This window comes from Poecilia reticulata, linkage group LG3 (genome assembly GCF_000633615.1).
Source record: "Poecilia reticulata strain Guanapo linkage group LG3, Guppy_female_1.0+MT, whole genome shotgun sequence".
NCBI classification, from domain to species: domain Eukaryota; kingdom Metazoa; phylum Chordata; class Actinopteri; order Cyprinodontiformes; family Poeciliidae; genus Poecilia; species Poecilia reticulata.
Window position 1 is genome coordinate 29,649,062 of NC_024333.1, and position 19,284 is coordinate 29,668,345.

General features: G+C 39.0%; 1 long non-coding RNA gene across 1 annotated transcript in view; it reads left to right on the forward strand.

Moving 5' to 3' along the window:
- Window positions 1-19,284, forward strand: part of LOC103462872 (uncharacterized) — a 70,928-nt gene that overhangs the window by 49,907 nt on the left and 1,737 nt on the right. The window lies entirely within an intron of this gene.

The following is a 19,284-nucleotide window of genomic DNA, read 5'->3' on the forward strand; positions in this document are numbered from 1 at the left end:
TATATATGTGTGTGTGTGTGTGTGTGTTTTTGCATTGGTGCAATAAATACAGATGCTATTCCAGGAGTTTTCATTTGGAATGAACAGGAGGGGCGTAGTGACTGAATTAACTTTCCATGGATGCAGTTACATTGTAATTTACAGGGATTAGTGGCAAAGCAGAATTCAGACAGTAGTGTCCTCCCAACAAATTTCCCTAAAGAACTATTGAGGTCCTGTTAAAAAGAAAAGAAAAAAAAAGAGCTTCACTGAACTAAACTAAACTCATGTGCTCACAAAAACAGTAATTCACTTTGTCTTCTTCACAAGTCAATTGCCTTCATCACATCAGACGTACCTGCTTCAGTTTAATGTGCAAGAGATCGTGAAGATAAAGTCTGTAGATGTGCTAATGATAGATGTTGGTCACGTTGACGTCACATGGTTTTACGCTTGGGATTCTGTCTGGGTCAGCTTGTACCACGATTTCCTGGTGGTTTTTGGATGACTAGTCAACATGGTGAGGAGATCCAGGGGCCTGTGGAAATACTGACAGAAGCGCAGTCCATTTTCTGTCCTCAAACTCAAAGGACCTCAACTGTGCTTGCTTAGAGCGGTGCTGTCCTGCAGCCAAAATTCTGGAGTTCATTTCAGCAAATCTATTTGTTTTGCAAAAAAAAAAGAAAAAAAAAGAAGAAAAATTATCTTTCTAAAATTGTTCGACCTTCAAAACACTCTTCAGTGGTCAGATTCTCATACTGATTCCTAATTTCACATTGTTCTCTTGGATTGTGAAAGTCTCGCAGCTTGCCAAGAGCGTTTGAGTGGTGCTATCTGCTGTAGAGACACAGACTTAGGGAAGGATGTGTGGGAGGAAAAGTGATGGGCAAATAAGGATTTAAACAGAACAAAAACAGAAGTTTAAGAAATGCAATATTTATCTTTTTTTTCATACCTCATGGCTCAACTTTTTGATTCTTAGACAGCTGGGCAGACTTGTCTGGACAAGTATACCATTATGCCTTACCATCTGCCCATTTAAAGACGAGTAGGTCATCTTGAATTTAAAGCAAGCTATTTTAATTGGTACTTGGATGATGCATCATGTGAGACCCAAATAGATTTTGCATAATGACTAGTGCTTTAATCCCAGGCACAGCTTGTTTTTACACAAGCCAATTTTGACCTTCTTTGAGGCACAGATGATCCATAGAGATTAGCCCTTTAACTCTCCAGACCTCCGGGACCCTATCTGGACTTGCTCGAAGATCAGAAAACACAGAATCCAAGAGACTGCTTCATTAGAGTTCTACATGTCCAGATGAAAATGATTGATTATTAGGTTTTTAATGAGCAGGAGAGGAATATGTGATCTAACATATTTTGGTGACGCTTTTTGCTTGTTTAATTGAAAACATATTGACGAACATCCGAGAACTACTTTACGCCACACAAAATCAAATAATGCCTGAACAAAAGTTCAAGAAAAATCCTATTGTTTCTGCTCTAACTCTAAATACCCTTGTTCCGCGTCTCCTCTAACTATCCATGCCCTCTCTGAATGCCCTCTCCTGGGACCTGAGGGAGCCCTTTAAAATGCCCCACTCTCTCTTGGCAAGGTTGTATTTCTTCATTAGTCCCTCTGGGGGCTGCCAAAGTCCCAGAGGATGTCAGAGTACATTAATTCTCATAAGGACATGGGTCCTCTCAGGTGTGAATGGCAGCCAGCAGCTGTCGACAAGGCTCTCGCAATCCTATCGCAACTCATATATCACCCACTGTACGCACACATAGATGCACACACATGCGTGTGCAAAGCGTACGCAGACATTTATACCTGCACAAAGACAGCAATGAGCGCAAAAGGGGGGGGAGGGTGGGGGGGGCAGGACACACACGGAACTGGGCTGTTGAAAGAATCATCACACACAGGGAAAGATTTACACTGGAATTACTGGTATATGAGCACATCTCAATTTAGGAGGTGACCCATGATAATTACAAAAGCAGCCATATATCTTAAAGTCTTTAGGGGGGACAGAATGCCGTCTCTGCTTAATTTTCCGTGTGAGTAAATTTGCTTGGCGCATTTAAAGAGCCTACGTGTTTGCCTCATAGCTTCACCACAGAGCACCGACCACCACAGGGATATATCACATCATTTCTGTCTCCGTGTCTTTTTCCGTGTGTCTCCCTGTTCTTATTTTCCATAACATTGCAAGTGCTTCACCCAGATATTTTCTTGAGTAATTATTTGAAGTAATTCCTCCCGTTGAGGCTGTTATTGCTCCCAGCAGACGTGTAAACAAATTACTCATATTTGCACTGTTGTCAAAGCTGTGAGATGTCCCACAAGACAATAGTTTTACATTATGAAGGTTTGCCTATTAAAGCCATTTGTTAAGGTCTTCACTCCTGAGAATGGGCAGCTCTGGATAGAGGATAGAGGTTAGCCTCGGAAGTGAGCTGGTAATTACTTCAGTTTGTTATAGAAGACTTCACACTGGATTCAGACCTGACAGATGAGCCCTAATCCTCATGTAAACCTAGACAGAGCTGCAGAGCAGTGGAAATTGCCCCTTCTGCTTAGAGCACTGTGTAAACGTTAAAAGATATGATGGGGTAAATTTAGGGGGGTTTATGGTTTGTGCATGATGATTGCTCCTGCCTATTATTATTTTGTCATGCTGTGATTATTTTGTCATCATGGGGCCTTATTTTCCACAGTGAACGGTTGTTCCATGAATAAGTAACTTTTGCTCCTTACCAACAACTTAGTTTTACTGTGTGGCTGCTCTGTGCTGTTCCCAACCGTAGACAGATTCAGTTCAAAATAATAAAAGAACCTAATGCTGAATTGCAGTTTCGACCTCTTTGCTACAAACAGATCTTAAGCCTGCACAGGTTTTAATGGAAGTCCAAGTGTAATTTGTTTGTCTTGCAAGTCAACAGCATCAAATGTCAAATCCAGAGCAGCAGCGATGCTTTGTTTTATGTGCACTGCTACAAGAAGAACATCAAAAAAGGACAGTTACGAAAATAATGCATGCTAGCACACTGATGAAAGGCGTTTTTTTCTAAATCAAAAACCTGAATGTAAAAGCGCTCCGTCCTTTAAGATCAGACTCCTTTAGGAACTCTAAAACACACACCAAAGGAAAGTTTCATTGCAAGCAGGGGTTGATCTACTGGGGTGGCATGGGGTGGCAACTGCCACCCCAAATGAGAGCCTTGCCACCCCTGTTGCCACCCCAGCTGGCGACTAGGAATTCATTAAATAGTTATGGGAAATCGGACATTAAGCTCACGAATCTCTTTTTTCTGACAACATTGAATGCAACACAATGTAACCTGACACCCACTGCTAAGTAGCGGGAAGTGAGAGAGAAGGACAGAGCGCGAGGCAGCAGCATTGATGGATACAAATTACTGGATTGGACATTACGTGACTTATCGTGCGCCACACATGCGCTATTGCTGTCCATTGAGTCAACATTATGGGTGGTCAGAAAATACCAGTCACGCAAAGAATCTGAAAAATGGACGCAATATTTAGCGGTTAATTCAACCCTATGATTTGGATAACAAGGGCTTCACATTTAACAGGTGATTAAAAAGTTTTAACTTAAAGAAAACATTGAACAAGTGAGCAGTGGGTCAGTTATGCTAGCCTAACTGTTACTAGCCTTCTATTGACTGATAACCTTAACATGTGCTGCGCAGTTCGGTGTGTTTTGGTTCCGTTAGCACTAAAACAGGTCACATCAGTAGAGCGGCTGTTTAAATCAGCTAATCAACCACTGCTGTGMTCAGGCAAAAACTTATTAATAATGACAATATAGACATTAAGCCTGACAGCATAATGTAACAGACTGAATGTTCTGTTTTGATGTTTTTGCTACTTTTTTGTGTGGGAAATGTTTGTTTTTTGGTGTTGATTCCCCTGATCGGTAATCTCTGCTCTGTCTGCTCATTGAGCTGTTGTCTGTCGGTTGCCATGGCAACGGGTCAGTGTAAAGTCGACACAGAGTGAGAAAAGGCATAAAAGAAGTGGTGTTTGGTTCTTCACCTGTTTATCAGCTTTATTGTACCTTTATTGTGGCGCACTGTCTGCAGCCGCTGCAATTCCTAAAAGTTAAACAAGCGACAAAAACAGAACTAATCATCAAACTACGGCTCCTACAGCATATTTAAAATAAAACGATTGACCAATATAATCGAAATTTGCCCCTTCTTGCATCTTTACAGAACTAACAGAAACAAAATTGTTTATAGATTTGTATCACGGAGAGTTTATCAAACATCAGTTTTCTCCTCTTTATTCTAAGTCGTATTTAATAGATATATCTCTGATAACAAATGATGGCGCTACGAATATTTTTGTGACAGATTTCTGTTTGTCCTGGATTGGGATAAAATGGTTTTCTGGACACAACTCAATGAATCACATAGCGACTAATAGGCACTGTCCAATCTAATAATATATATCAATTAGCAGGAGTATGAAAGACATAAAAATAATTAACAATACTATATTAAGAAATTATATTTAATCCTCAGTGCTACATGAAGCTCATTTTGAAACAATGCAAGTTAAAAACAATATTTTACAACAAGTAAATCAAGTTAAATTAAGTTCAATGTTAGGTCTGTGTAAACTAAACGTGAGCATGAGACGTTTTATTTATTTTTATGCTGCCACCCCTGAAAAAAATCCCTGCCCCCCCTCTTGCCACCCCAGAAATTTTTTTCTAGATCCGCCCCTGATTGCAAGCACAATGCACATGATGCTATGGATGCAACCAGAGCAAGCAGCTTAGATGAGTGGAAAGTATGAATGCAGACACATCTTATCTGTTATACCACTCACGTGTCAAAATATATTGCATCTTTTCTGAGCTGTGGTGGATCTCTGTAACTCCTTGCCTGTGGTGGCACTGCACAGGCAAGGAAGGAAACAACACAAGAAACCTCTGAAGACTTCCTTCTTCACAAAATATAAACAAAGAGGGAGTGGCGTCATATTATTGCACAATTTCTCTTTTCTCTTTGGTAAAAGACCACAAGCCACTTTTAGTGCTAGCGCTACACTCGCACATTTGTTTTTGTTGTATTTAAACAGAGTGCCCCACACTATAGCCTGCTTCCTGCTTTTGTAGTGGTCCATGTCCACTTGGCTTTCACATATTTGCATTCGGGCTCCCTTCAACCAAAACGAGACCTAGAGTTTTAGGCGGACCAGTTTACCTTTTTTGGCCAGCGTCAGAGTTCGATTGTGCATTTACACATCTTCAAGACTTTTATTTAGCAAACGAGCTAGAGTTTGATTAAAGTGGACTAAGGAAGGATGGTGTGAATGCACCCTTTGATTTAGTGGTAGGATGTATCCAAGGTGTCTAAATGTATAGATGCTTTAGATCACAGATTGAAATCCGCATTTGTCTGTGGTGGCACAATTCATTGAAAGTGTGCTGCAGTTGTGTTTTTTTTTCACCAGGATATGAAAATGTATGGGGATACTGCTACACTGGTTTGATTTCAGTTTTTAGTTGCATTCTGGAGTCTACATTTGCGGTGGCCAGAGGTCGTTATCCCCAGTTTCCAACTAAACTTCCACAGAAGAAGGACCTGCTCTGCTTTAGCAGATGTAATCTAACACATCCAACATTACCATTAGTCAAAAGGTTTCCAGGTAATTATGTTCTGGAGGGAAATCCCCCGGCAAAAACTAAATGTTCTCATAACCACATTTGAAACTTGTTTTATGTGATTTTTTTTGGTAGAAAATATTTGGTGTGTTGGACAGCTCTTTGGACATTGGGTCTGTTCATAAGTTCCAGTAATTACCATGTTGCATCCTGCCTTGAATCGCTGTATTTACTGATTTATATAGTTTTCAAGTTTTTACTGCACTTGGGGATCTATGTCTTCAAAGGCACAAAGTAAATAACATTTTACTTTATGTCGTTACTTAGATTTTAACTCTGCAGCTGTTGCAGCATAAAGTTGTTCATTTCAGTCTGACTTTCTCTTCCTTGTACTGTCATTCTTTAACATGCCATATCTGTGGTTGAATCAGTTTATTGAACATTTTGCCACTGATATAAGTAGCACATATTTCCCAGCACTTGGACATAGTCATAACTTTGTCCCACTGTGAATCCTTGGTTGATTGTGTTAATAATTATTGAATAGATAAATTATTGCAAACCTCTTTTACTTCGGCATCCTGTTGAGGTTGCTAGGTTCCTGGGTTTTGTGTTCGTGTGAGTGCTCGTTCCTCTAACAGGATCTTCATGAGAGAGCTGGGCAGCCCAGCACACCTGCAGCTGATGCTGTCAGTCAGCAGACAAACAGCTGTAGAGCAGCCACTTTTTGCTTGATGGCCCTACATTATTGGTTAGAGTCAAGCCTCAAGTTTATTTTATCACAATTATGTTCCAAGTTGAATCCTGCGAAAGGATTTTTCATGGCCGGATTTATCTGTCCTTATCTTTCTCTGCTAAGGTTTCTCTTGCTTTGCAAACAGGTATTGGCCTCAACCTCACCATAGATTCAATCAATCAGTCAATCAAATTTTATTTGTATAGCACATTTCAGCAGCAAGGCATTTCAAAGTGCTTTACATAATTAAAATAAAAACAGCATGTGACATTGAATAAACAGTGAGAGAGAAAGAGATTTTGAAAAAGATTAAAAAAGATAAAAACATTAAAACCCGTACCTCTTTTAGGACTTCAGTTAAACATCATTTAACTGGGACTCTAACCCTCTGGGACTTTAGTCAAAAACACCGTTAGTCAAAATTCAGCTACAAGAATCCCCACCATTGCTCCAAGTCAAGCTCCAGACCTGACAACCTTCCCGCTCTCCCCATCATTCCTCCACAGACACATCAGGATCAAACCTCCCCCTCCGGTTCTTCCCTCACCTCAGAACAAGTAAGATCAGTCTCACCTTACCATTTCACGGTCTCACTATTCCACGTCCTGGATCGCATTGAACTTTGTTAATCTCCCTGCAGAACCTCCTCCTGAACACCTTCAACCTGATTTATTGCAAATAAATCACAATGAACTGTTTCTTCTGTCCTGTCTGCATGTGGGGCACGAAGTTGTCTCAAAACATGACAGCAGTAACAATACAGCCATATTCAACAAACTAAATGCATTTATGATGAAACTCATTGTCAGATTATAAGTACATATTGAAAATAACCTTTACTTGGGTATTGGCCACTTTCCGTAGGCTAACATTTCTGTTTGAAACTGTTTTTCATTGGTCTGATGTAATATTTTAATCTTAAATGTCATGTTTTCATTAGCTGTCAGCTGAAAATCATTAATAGGAAAGGCTTGAAAACCTCAGATTGTCATTATAATGGTATAATGTATTGCAAGAAATGAACTTTTTATTAATATTCTAATTGCCTGTTATTTGTTAGACTGTGTCACATCCACTTATCTGTGTTTTTGTGGACCAAGTATATTAGATTTTCTGTTTTTTAGGATCTAGATCAATCCCTGGTTCACCATATGTAATACCGAATCAAAGGTGACCCCACACAGCAAACTGAAACAATGCTACCACGTTGACTCAAAGTTTTACTTTTTCATCATCAAACTTTGTTCTTGTGTTCCAATGGTTAATGGACCGTATTTCCCAGCCACAATGATCTGCCACACCCTAGTCGTCATCATTCCTTGCTTTCAGTGAACCTGGACAGCCCAGTACTTTTTCTGCATTTCATCTGTGCAGTGAAGCTGGTCCGTCTGCATTTAAACTCAGGAAAAGGAAAATCAGTGACCAAATTAAACATGTACATGCCCCGACTTAAAATAGCTGAGTAATTGTTTGTGATTGTGTGACTTTAACATGCTTGAGATTTAATTTATCTTTGGACTCTTTGTTTGTATTTATCATTTACACTGTTTTTTTTTTCTATGACTAAACTATTGTTTTAAAAAGGGCAGTGATGGTATTTGAGCAAAATTCAGTCAGTGGAAAAGGCCTGAGAGGAAATTTGGCATAGTTGCTGGAGCAGAGGTGTTGTAGTTTATTTTACAGACTATTAGTTTTGGCCTCAGTGTTTCTCAGAATGCAAGTAAAGAGCCGACTTCTGGGAAGGTTCTCTCATCCTCACCTTTACCTGGTTACTTTTGTGCAGTGTCAGTAATGCTTTGGACCATGATCCAGATACCACCGTGATGTGACGTGGTACTCCTATTAAGGTGTCCTAATCAAGTCTTTCTACCTCCGTCTTCCCTTTTCTACCTCCATAGAGAACCCTGTTTGTACACAGAAGCCTATGTTAAGGATGCATAGCGTAAGGGCCAGTTGTCTTATTTCTGCTGCTCTTTATTACATGTGATCATGGTTAGAATACTAAGTGCAGGGCCAGGCATCTATATGTTGTTTGGCTACTTTGGAAGTAGGTTTCTGTTAGTATACACATCCATCATTCATTCATTTTCTATACCTAAAATTGTGTTCCTCTGCAGCCTGTGTATACATAGGCCCATTAAAACGATGGAGCACCTTCTCCCCCATATTTAAAAGCAAGGTAACACATTTTTGCTGTCTCGTTTTTTTGACCCAAACACACAGACCACATAGCAAAATTTCTGCTAACAAAATATTTAGAGTACCGATTTCTAACTGAAGTCGTCCAATCTTTTGGACAAGTCCAATCCTATAGACAAGGTCATTTATGACTCTTGTGAAAAAGGTAAGAAAGTTAGAATTTTCACCAAAGAATCAAGCCTTACGTTCACTGCATATCTCAACCAGATTTTCAGTATAGTCAATACTGCCTCATGCTTTTGGAAAACATTTATTAATAGTCTTTACCCTGATTCATGTGGAAATGTTTTATCATAAAAGCATATATCCATTTAATACATTAAAGTTTTTAATGTTTGCAGTTTCTTTTTCTTTCAAAAGGCTTAAGTATAGTTAAAATAAAGCTGAAAAGCTGAAGTTTTGCTTTATTTCCTCCTCTTGTTATTTATTTATTTATTTTTTTTTAATTCTGGTCATACAATAGAATTCATCATGGCGCAGAATTATGTGAAACCTCATAGTTGTTGACCACATATTTCACCTTGACTCGGCTATGGCAACCAAAAATACAATTTGCTATGATAAAAAAATATTCTTGCAATTGTTTGGCGAAGGACATGCAACTTGTCTAACACATGACGATGTACTCTGCGTGAGGGAACACTTTCAAAGACTGTAGTTTCACAGCCTTACCATGGAGTACCTTGGCTGACTCTTAGCCTCCCCACATTTCAACCACGCATCCCAGGCAGAAAGCAATTGATTTTGGCAATAGTTTGAATAAAGATTGATTGAATGAGAATGGAAAGGACCTTGCTGGAGGATCAACCATGCAGTAACCCCTGAGCTTTAGATGCCTTTGCCAAGAAAGTACTCACAGTTATTCTAGCGTAAGGGGCAACAAGATTAAACCCGATAGCTTCCACACGCAGAGTACTGGGGGTGGGGAATCCATTTTATAGAGAAATTACACATGACCACTAGACTGTGGTCCTACTGTTAATTAGAATATTGTCTAAGATCTAGTTGACTGTGGTCTGGAATGTTGAAGGAAGAAAAGAGGTTCTAAGAGAAGAGATGTATCAAAATTGTAAAAACAGGCTTTGCTAAACGACCAATTATGTATGATCTAGTGTTTTTTTTTTCTTTACATCATCTGTTTACTTCCATTAAATTAAGATGAAACTGTTTTGCGAATAATTGTTACTTGTGCAATAAGCTTGTATGCAGTAAATATCCGGAGACGCTTATCAATGACTTTGACTCAAACATTCTTCAGCATGTCCCTAAAGGTGTCTTTGGCAATTGAGAGTGCTATGTATCTGCAATTACCAAATTATAGATTTGGCATATCAGTTCTTTCACAAACATCACTTCAGCATAAATGTCTTCACGGAGGCTTCTCCCATTTTCTTATTTGCCAATGCCAAGTGCATGATGTGTCATTATGAGGTGTGTGTAAACATTGTTCTTTCTTTCTTCTCTCTTCGGGGACTTTCTCTAACTTGCCAGAATGCAGTGTTCCCAGAAATAATCAAAGACTTATTTATTTATTTATTTATTTATTTATTTATTTATTTATTTATTTATTTATTTATTTATTTATTTATTTTTTGCAACCTTGAACTATCCGCAGACATAATATCCTTCCTTCCTGCTCTGCCAAAAATGATGCTGACTCCACCTATTTTATGTAGTTTCCTGTTTTAAGGCAATGGTCCCCAAATCCTGTCCTCAACCTGTCTTTCATGTTTGCTCTTTTCATGCATTTTTCAAATCTCTATCTGATGAGTTCTGCAAGTGCCTGCTTTAAATTATACTATAAATCAATAAATGTGATTTCTAATATAGCAAACATATGGTTCAGTCTAAAAAAATCACAACAATGCGTCACAAAAAGATCTTGGAAAGAAGTTCGAAACGCGTTGTAAAAACTAAATGATTAAAAATTCTAAATATCCTCCACTACTTCTGTCAGCGACACAAAACCATAAGTCAAATATATTCCTCCTTTGTTGGGATACTAAATTGAATATATGGATTATTTGAACTGTTTTCAAATCCATTTCTTATTCTGTGTAGTCAGGCTAATGAAGGCCCTCACCTTCATTAGAAACAAACCAAGTTAAGCTGGTTGAACATAAAGTATTTTGGGTCTTTAAAAGTTTTCCTTGCTTCTATCCTGACTATTTTTAAACATTCCTCCATTTTCATAATGGTCATACTCGGCTAATTTTGGCAATTTCTTTCTGGTATTTAAACCATAACCTGCATAACCTGCAGCCTGTTTAATCGCCCAAAGGAAAGCATGAAACCCTCTGCTCGTATGAACCTAACTGCTCCGTTTTTCTACTTTTTGCATACAACAAAGTCCTTCTCCCTAAATCCTTCTTTCTTTCCCTTTTTAAACAATTTTATGCCAACTCTGGTGCTGGGTTTGGATTCTGTTTGCCCAGCTGCATGGATTATTTACTAGGGGTAAAGTAAGTCCCATTACACTTTTTTGAAAAGACACAGAAGAGGAAGAAATGTGAAAAGGGAAGGGTGAGGGTATGTAAATCCACTGTCAGCCAGCGCAAAGGAAAACTGAAGGTACTGGGCCACTCCCCGGGCAGCCCTGTTAAACCTTTCGGACAAATCCAATGAAAGCAGTGTATTAGTATGCAGAGGAATAGTCCCCACATAGTTCATGACTCTTTCTTCTCACAAACACCAGTTCCATCTCAGTTTTTCTCTCCACACTTCCATGATATATATTCCATGCCTCTATTTCCCAATGCTTTTTTCTGCTTAGAAGAAAAGCAAAAATGTACCGACATGTGCAACTGACTTCCTTGTCCTTCAGGTCATGGTATGTTTTAACAAAGTCAAGTTCTCAAGTTTAAACACAAATGGCACCTGTGGCATCTTGAAACCGCACTGCTTTTTAGTTTCCTTTTTGCAGAGGTTACATCTGGATATTTCCTTACTTATGCCCTGTCAGCACCACAGTAGCTTAACATCTGTTTCTGATTATATCTTCATGTTTCAGGCTYGACAGACGCGCATGCTGAAAATTTGCCTGCTATATTATGTGCAGTTGTTTAATAAGATCACTTAAGATGAAGCAAACCAACAAAAAGTACATCTCTTCAATGTATTGCATAATTAAAAATTCTTATTCCTATACTACTCTTATGAGTCCTCAAAAAGAAACATACATTCAGGAGCCCTCCCAAAACAAAAAAGACTGCTGAGATAAATAAAGTTCAATTTGAATGGTATGCCTTGTAAATTTATGCTTCAACTCCAGTTTGTTGTCTTGGTTATGTATATGATATTATTTCCTCTGAGCCTCTTTAATAAAGTGCATACATTTCTTTAGACCATCTTTATAGTGGGGTATTAAAAGCAAAGAGCTCTGTTCTAATCCAGCTGGGGTATTGCCCCTGACACTAAGTGTCTTTACACAGCAGTGACATTAGCTTGTTTATTGGTTGCAGGGGCGTAAAGATGCTATTGTTTTAATTGCTTGTACATGCTCCTGGGATCCATGGAGATTAGAGACTGCGATGCCAGCATATTGGAAATGGGATCACAMAAAGCAACTCAAGAAAGCCAAACTGTACATTAGCGATATTTGATTTGTTTTGCACTCGGTTGACAAGATTGGCACAAGCAATTACATATCCTTAATGCATTGAGAGAAATCATGGTGCATGTCAAAGACACTTGAAATGTGGAACTGTGTTCTGTGTATCGTATGTGATGCGTCATATTAATCATGTCTGGGTCAGTAACTTGATCGAGTTTGTCTGGACCTTCACAAAAACCTGACATAYTGGGGAACATTTTTACATTCACTGTATAAAAACACRGTTATATTAGACTAACTTCCCCTGTTTTTTTTGTCAGATAAGATTCCCAATTCATTTAGAACAGTGCTGTGCTCATTCGCCACCACTATATTGTTATATATACAGTATATTATATATATAACAGTAGCGGTAAAGCCTGTGTAGCGAACAAGTCATGTTGTTCTCAGCCGAGTTATTGTGAGAACAAAACACTGCTGCTTTGGTGTTTGCTGGAGTGACTCTCTCTATATGATTTTATTTCAATTTCATGAACCCCAAAGTAATGCTGTAAAATGCCAGCTTGTAAGAGAGAGGAGTTTACCGTAGAAAATGTGACTTTTTATATTTTATTGTTTGAAAGGGGCCAGCTATTCACTTTAAAGACCCAGTACCAGCAACTTCAACRTCTGTTCAGGCGTTTATGAAAATGTCAACATACATGACATCCATCATCTTCGAACCATAAATACACGTAAATACCGTAAATACTTAAGACGCATCTCAAGACATGATCCAAGAAGTTCAAGCTTGGGTATGAAGGGATCTTCCAAATTTGCAGTTTTACCGTACTATCAAGTAGAAATGTTGGAATGTTCTCACGTGGCCAACACAAAACTTATCTCACCGCAATAGAAATTTTGACATTGACATTTTTAAGGTTTTTGTAAGCAAGGTGGCYGACAAATCCGACTTGGTTACACCAGCCTGTCATGGCGAAAGGACCAAACTTCCAGCAAACTATTATGAGACGATTATGGCAGTATACTCAAAATGTTTCACCCAAGTTATAAAGGCAAACCAAGTGAAATATTTGTAATCCTTAGATATAAAGAACACTTAACTTTATCCATAAATTGGTCAATACTGTGGTATTTGCAAATCACATAAATTTGGCTAATCATAACTGACTTAAAATGGATAAAGTCTGAAAAAAATGGTGATCACAGTAGACATCTGGTTTCTACTGTATAGCACTTCACAAGCTTTTTGCAAGAATATGGTTTCATGTTATCTGCTTCATATGTAAATTAAATGCCTTCTACATCCCATTAGACCCACCACATAACAGATGCTTGTCTCTTTACACTCTCAGTCTTTGCTCCCTTTGGCCCTTCCTATATTTCTGTGTATGCACATGCTGATCTTTTGACCAAGTCCCTGATGTGTGATATCAGGCATTAGAGTGTCGGCGAGGGGCAGAGGACGTCGGCAGCTTTAACAAGTTCCTGAGAGCTTTGGGCCTTTTCTTACGTGCCACTGGGATCATTTCTCTGTGTTGCAAAGAGGCTGCTTAGTGCTTTGAATGTGACTTGGTGCCTGCTCTCCGTCTCATCAAACCCGAACCGGAGCCCTGCGCCATTCCTCCACCACTAGCTATTTCCCCTGTTCCACACAGACCTGCTAGAGCAGCTGGCTCTGTAACTCATCTGCCTGCTCTTGGGGGATTTGTCACTACTCAGTTAATAAGGGTCCTACCTCACCTTTTTACCATGGGGACAGACATTTAATGAAGTGCCTAACAAGTGGCCCCACAGACGTATGTTGACTGCCCTCCAGTTGCTCTGCTCACTTTCAATCGCAGAGTCTTACTTGCAGGCACTCGGTGTGGCTGAGGATTTCCCAGGCAAAGCATTGTTAGGCAGGAAGTGGTGAAGGAGAAGGGAGGGAATGTTAACTTGTGGAACAGGGAGACACGGAGGCTGCATTACCATGACAGCCATGTGGTGCTGTGGCTGCTGAGGCGGAACTCTATGGGCAAAGGTCCCACATAACAGGCCCCCTCAGCTGCCTCCAGAGCAAATGAGCTGCCAGGCCAGACTAATGGAGTCCTAATTGGTGTTTAGGAGAGAGGAAAAGGTGAGGGAGTGTCTACTGGCAGTCTGATGTTAGCAAGATGAAGCGTCAAGCTGCTGCATTTGCTAATTCGGTGAAACAAAACAAGACAAAACGTATTTGTGCAGATATGGCCTTGTTCATTGCCCATTATTCTATAAACTGCTAATAAAAAAACAGCTATGAATTGCAGGTATGTCCATTGTAATAAGTTAATTGTTGCATCAAAAATGAAGCAGGCAGTTAACATCTCATAAATGTTAACTTCCTGTATTTATCTTTTATTTTTTTCACTATGAACCTTTTGTGTCTATAATAAAGATATGATGATGATGAATCCTTAAAGATTGCTATTTGCTACTTATGTGAATAGATGTGATTGCTGATTGGTTTTGCCATTATGAAGCAAATTATAAGGAGCAAAATAAACCACCATTCAGAGTCGTCTATCAATCACACCTTACTGGATGAGACAAAGCGTTGCTTAGAAAGTGATTGAGCCTGAGGATAAACAGGCACTTAAACCCTGATCCCTTGCCTTTAAACTTTATACAAATATGGAGAAAGGGTCCTTAGGTGTGGATTCTGTTACACACTTACTTTAAACAGTACAGTGAGGAGGAAAAGGGGGAGAAACATCCTGACAGAATATCAACTTCTGAAACAGGAACCTTAGCCAACACACTGGGGTTGCGAGTTGTATGGAACGGCTTTTGTGAACGGACAAAGTCCCTGGCTAATACTGATTTGGTAGATAGTATGACGTCTGCTGGGATCCAGGACCCGGTGGGCTAAGGGGAACAAGGACTGTGATGACTGTCTGTCTGCTTCCTGCTACTAATCCACCACATTAGCTGTGTGTGTGTGTTGCCCTATTTATAGCCTGGCCAGGATGTGAATAACCTGTCTAGTTTCACTTTTCATACAGATGGTAATTTTAGTCTTCTTTTGCTCTATATCCCAGTCTTCTCCTTCACTTAGAGTGCTGATGGGATGAAGGATAAAGCAGACTGTACTGTTCTCTTTGGTTAAAGTTATGTAGTGTTAAATGGCTCCCTAGACTTAGTTCTGATATTTGTGGTCTGTTGGAAAAATTTCTTGCAAAATAATAGGTATTTTATAATAAACTGCAATTCATTATCTGTTAGCATAAAAAAATATGACATAGTCCAATTAAAATGATTAGTAAATGATCTTGGAAGATGAGTTTTTTTTTCTTTTGCTGTTGGCTTTGATTCAGAATCAAACTGCAGACAGCCACATTAAGGACTAATAAAGTCTTAATATTTAGTGCCTACCTCATGCGACGCCCCATTCCTGGTCTTTCTAGCCAGTTTTCTTTCATCTTAATAGGACGTTTGTGTCAGATGGTTGAACAGCAAACCATTGTATTCCAGCAGGGGAATAAAACAAATATTGAAACTGATTTTGAAATGGATAAAGCAAGTTAGCGAGAAGTCCCTGGAATGACGCTGACCTCAGTCCAAATGGTTAAAAGCCAGGTCAGTGTCGGGGAAGCTATCCCTTTTAAATTAGATCCGTCAATAAAAGTGGTGAAGTATCAAGCCAGAATTATGCCATAAGCTTGTTGATGGCTTCAAATGGCAAGTAGTCAAGAAGATGCAACTTACTCAGGACCATTTTAATCGAATAATTGCAGGGGCTTATGTCTTTATTTGTGTGTGTGTGATTTTGAGGCAGTTATGCTAAAATAAATTGAACTTATGCTCACAATTTTTGTTTTGAAATTTAATGGAGCCATTTGTTTAATGATAATTTCACCTTATTAAAATAAATCATCAAATGTTAATTTAAGCCGTCCAAAATATTACCTTAAATCCCATATGTAAGCCTCTAACTTACACTGTACTTCCATCAAATCAATCAGATCTTTACAGTGTTTACAAACAGCAAAAAAGGTAAAGAGAATTAAGTTTAGATTATTTTTGTCTTTCTTTTAAAAAAAAAAAAAATTCTTTGTAATAAGAATATTGTTGGAAAGCCTGTTCTTTCCTTTAAGACACTGCCATGCATGTGAAGATGTGATGTGGGTTGAGAAGCAGAGTTGAGTGTGTGGGTTGTGTCCATGAAAAACTTCTCAAATCCTCTCTGCCGATGCCAAACAGCTTGTTGGTTGCTGCTGGCTCTGGAATTGTCTTGTTTATTGGATTGATTGATAAACCTTTGAAAAAATAAGACATATTGGTCATGTAACAATTCTCTTATTTGACAGAATATTCCGATTAGCATGGAAGAACTGTACAGTACCACAGTCTGTCTTCCCCTCCACATGCTGCAGCCAGCTTGGTCACAGGTTGCTGTGAAATGACAGCCCATTCTTCACCCGGGATTTGTCAAAAGTTAGCCGCTGTGGGTTGTTTACTCTGGTCCAAACGGCAAACTCATTCTGATTCCACAAGTATTTAATGGAGTTGAGGTTAAGACTGTAGTCCAGACACATTCCATCCTCTCCACTCCTAAATTTTGTATATACTCTCTGATAAATCACACTTTACCAAGCTGAGTATTGGCATTTTGGAGGGTAGAGTTTGATCCCTAATGCTGAAGATATAGAATTGTCGCTGCTTGCAAAATCTCATGTTAACATTTCTCGGCATTTGGATTGACCTCCCTGATGTCAAGACCGTTTTTTTTTTTTCCAGTGATAGCAATCCTGCCTCATAGTATTACAATACCTCCACCAAAAGAATTTCAGAAATGGCAGCAAGACTTTGGGAAGAAATTCATGGGCAGAACTCAGAACAGTTATTTTATTTGCCAGTGTTGCGCCATTTAAGGTGAAAAAAAAAAAAGATTTTCAGCAATTAAAGAATCACTATAAACAAAGAAATGCATCAATGGTTGCACTATCAAAAATGTTTAAGGAACCATATAACATTCTCTAACCTATAAATAGACATCTTCAAGACTTAGACTTTTCTGCAGGTATGGCTGCTAATGTCTGTGCTCCTCTTCATTAAATGCCCGGATGTTTATTATACAGCTTTTATTTTATGCACCTCTTTTCTGTTGACACAGCATCCCTTTTTTTACACCTCTATCTTGGAACAATCCCTCTTGGTGCATCTGCAGCAGATTAATCAAAAACTTCTCAGGAACTTCAGGGGAGCTTAAATCCTCTAATCACACAGGTGTGGGGAAACGTTATGGGTCCCCACCCACAGTTTTGAAGTTCAGCCAGGAAAAGTCTTATTTTTGTGTTCTACTTAAAACCTGAGAGGAAGATCAATGAGAATGCATTTTGCAGCCAGATGGAAACAAATGTACGAGAGCATTCTGACGGCATATGTGCGCACACGGACACAAAAAGCCAACAATCCCATTTGCTAATATTGACATGGGTGTCCTGGCTCAATCTTATAACAAGGATTATTGTCTACCGGGATCCCATTTCATTAGGCCAAAACACACAGCTAAGGCTGTAGGCTGGGGATGATGCGGGGAACCTTGGCCTTTTACTTTCAATACTTGACTTGGGGAGGCAGTCCAATCAGAGGCTTTAAGGAGGTTCATTGCACTTCAAAGTGTGTCCAAGTCAATAACATGAACTTCATGTAGAGGAACCAAGGCACACACACACAAAGCAAACAACCGCCGAAGATAATTTAATTCAAGTTCATTTGCGCAGAATTGCGCAGTGAAATTTCCTATTAAAAACCTTTTCTTGAAATATATCCTGTATACATATGTAAAGGCAGTCCAGCACCCCTTTGTGTGGCTCCCCTCCAGATTATGTATTGATTCCTGATATGAAAAGCTCATTACATAAACAGAAACAGCAAGCAAATGAAAAAAAGCCAGCAAACCTTTGCATAAATCCTTTAATTGAATTTCCAGTGCTGGTGGTTGGAGTTTCTTTTTTTTTTTTTTTTTTTTTTAATTGAATCCATTGCTGGTGCTGGGATTTGCATGCACAGGAGTGGGTCCTGTCCCAGATAAAGTGCCATTGATCCTTATTAAACCTCACCTCTGGCCGTGCTGTGGACTAACAGGGAAAATTAAATGTGTTCATGGTGCATATACTTACTGCCCGCAAGGCAGTTCTTTGAAAACCAGTAAAGACAGAAGGAGAATGAAAGAGATAGGAGGAAGGGGGGGGGGGGGGGGGGGGGGGAGAGAAAATAGAATTATCATGAAATTAATTGACTAAATTATTTGAGCCTTGGTAATTTTTATTCTCCTGTTTCACATAAGGCGTTCTTCAAAGTGATCCCTCCTGGATTTTAAACAGTGCTGTTAGGCTGAGTAGTTGAGGGCCCAAATGCTGGAAACAGAYGCTTAAAAACTGAAAAAACAAAAAACAAAAACAATGTCTGGTAATGGAACTTAAAAAACAAAACCACCTGCAGTCTTAAGCATGTTTTGGATCATTTTCTTTGATTCTGTATTTCAATTAAAAAAAACAAAACACAGGTTATAAACACATTTATCTTAAACTTTCACTCTTCTTATTCAGCTGTGCTTAATGTGCTCATTTAAACAGTAAATTCAGATCTGTCCATTTTCTTTTATTTCTACAGAAACAAACAAAAACGAACACTGAATCACACAAAAACCACCAGTCGGCCTGGTCTTCTGTTCTCTGAGCCAAGTGTTTATCCCCCCATGCATAGTAATGTCCACTCAGCAGAAATGTTTAACTGTATTGAGTTGAATGTTGTCCTTTCCTTTGGGCATCTGTGCCTTTTATGGCTATAGTAGTGTGTGTGTGTGTGTGTGTGTGTGTGTGCGTGCGTGTGTGTGTGCGTGGATGTTCACATCAGGTTGCTGTGCTTTGATTGAGCGCTTATGGATGGATGCTTAAACAAGCTGCAGTGAGACGGGAATCCGAGTTTGCATGTCCACTGGTCRCCAACAAGCTGACAGTGATGCTATTAGCAAGGAACACATACAGGTTTACTTTGCATCCTCAAGCTTATGAACTCAARCAACCGTTTGAGTTCATACATATAYTGTAATATGGAGAAAAAAAATGAATAAAAATAAAGAATGCAATATGTGAACATGCAAATAGAATGGATAATCAAATATCTTTAAAAAGTCAGATTTCTGA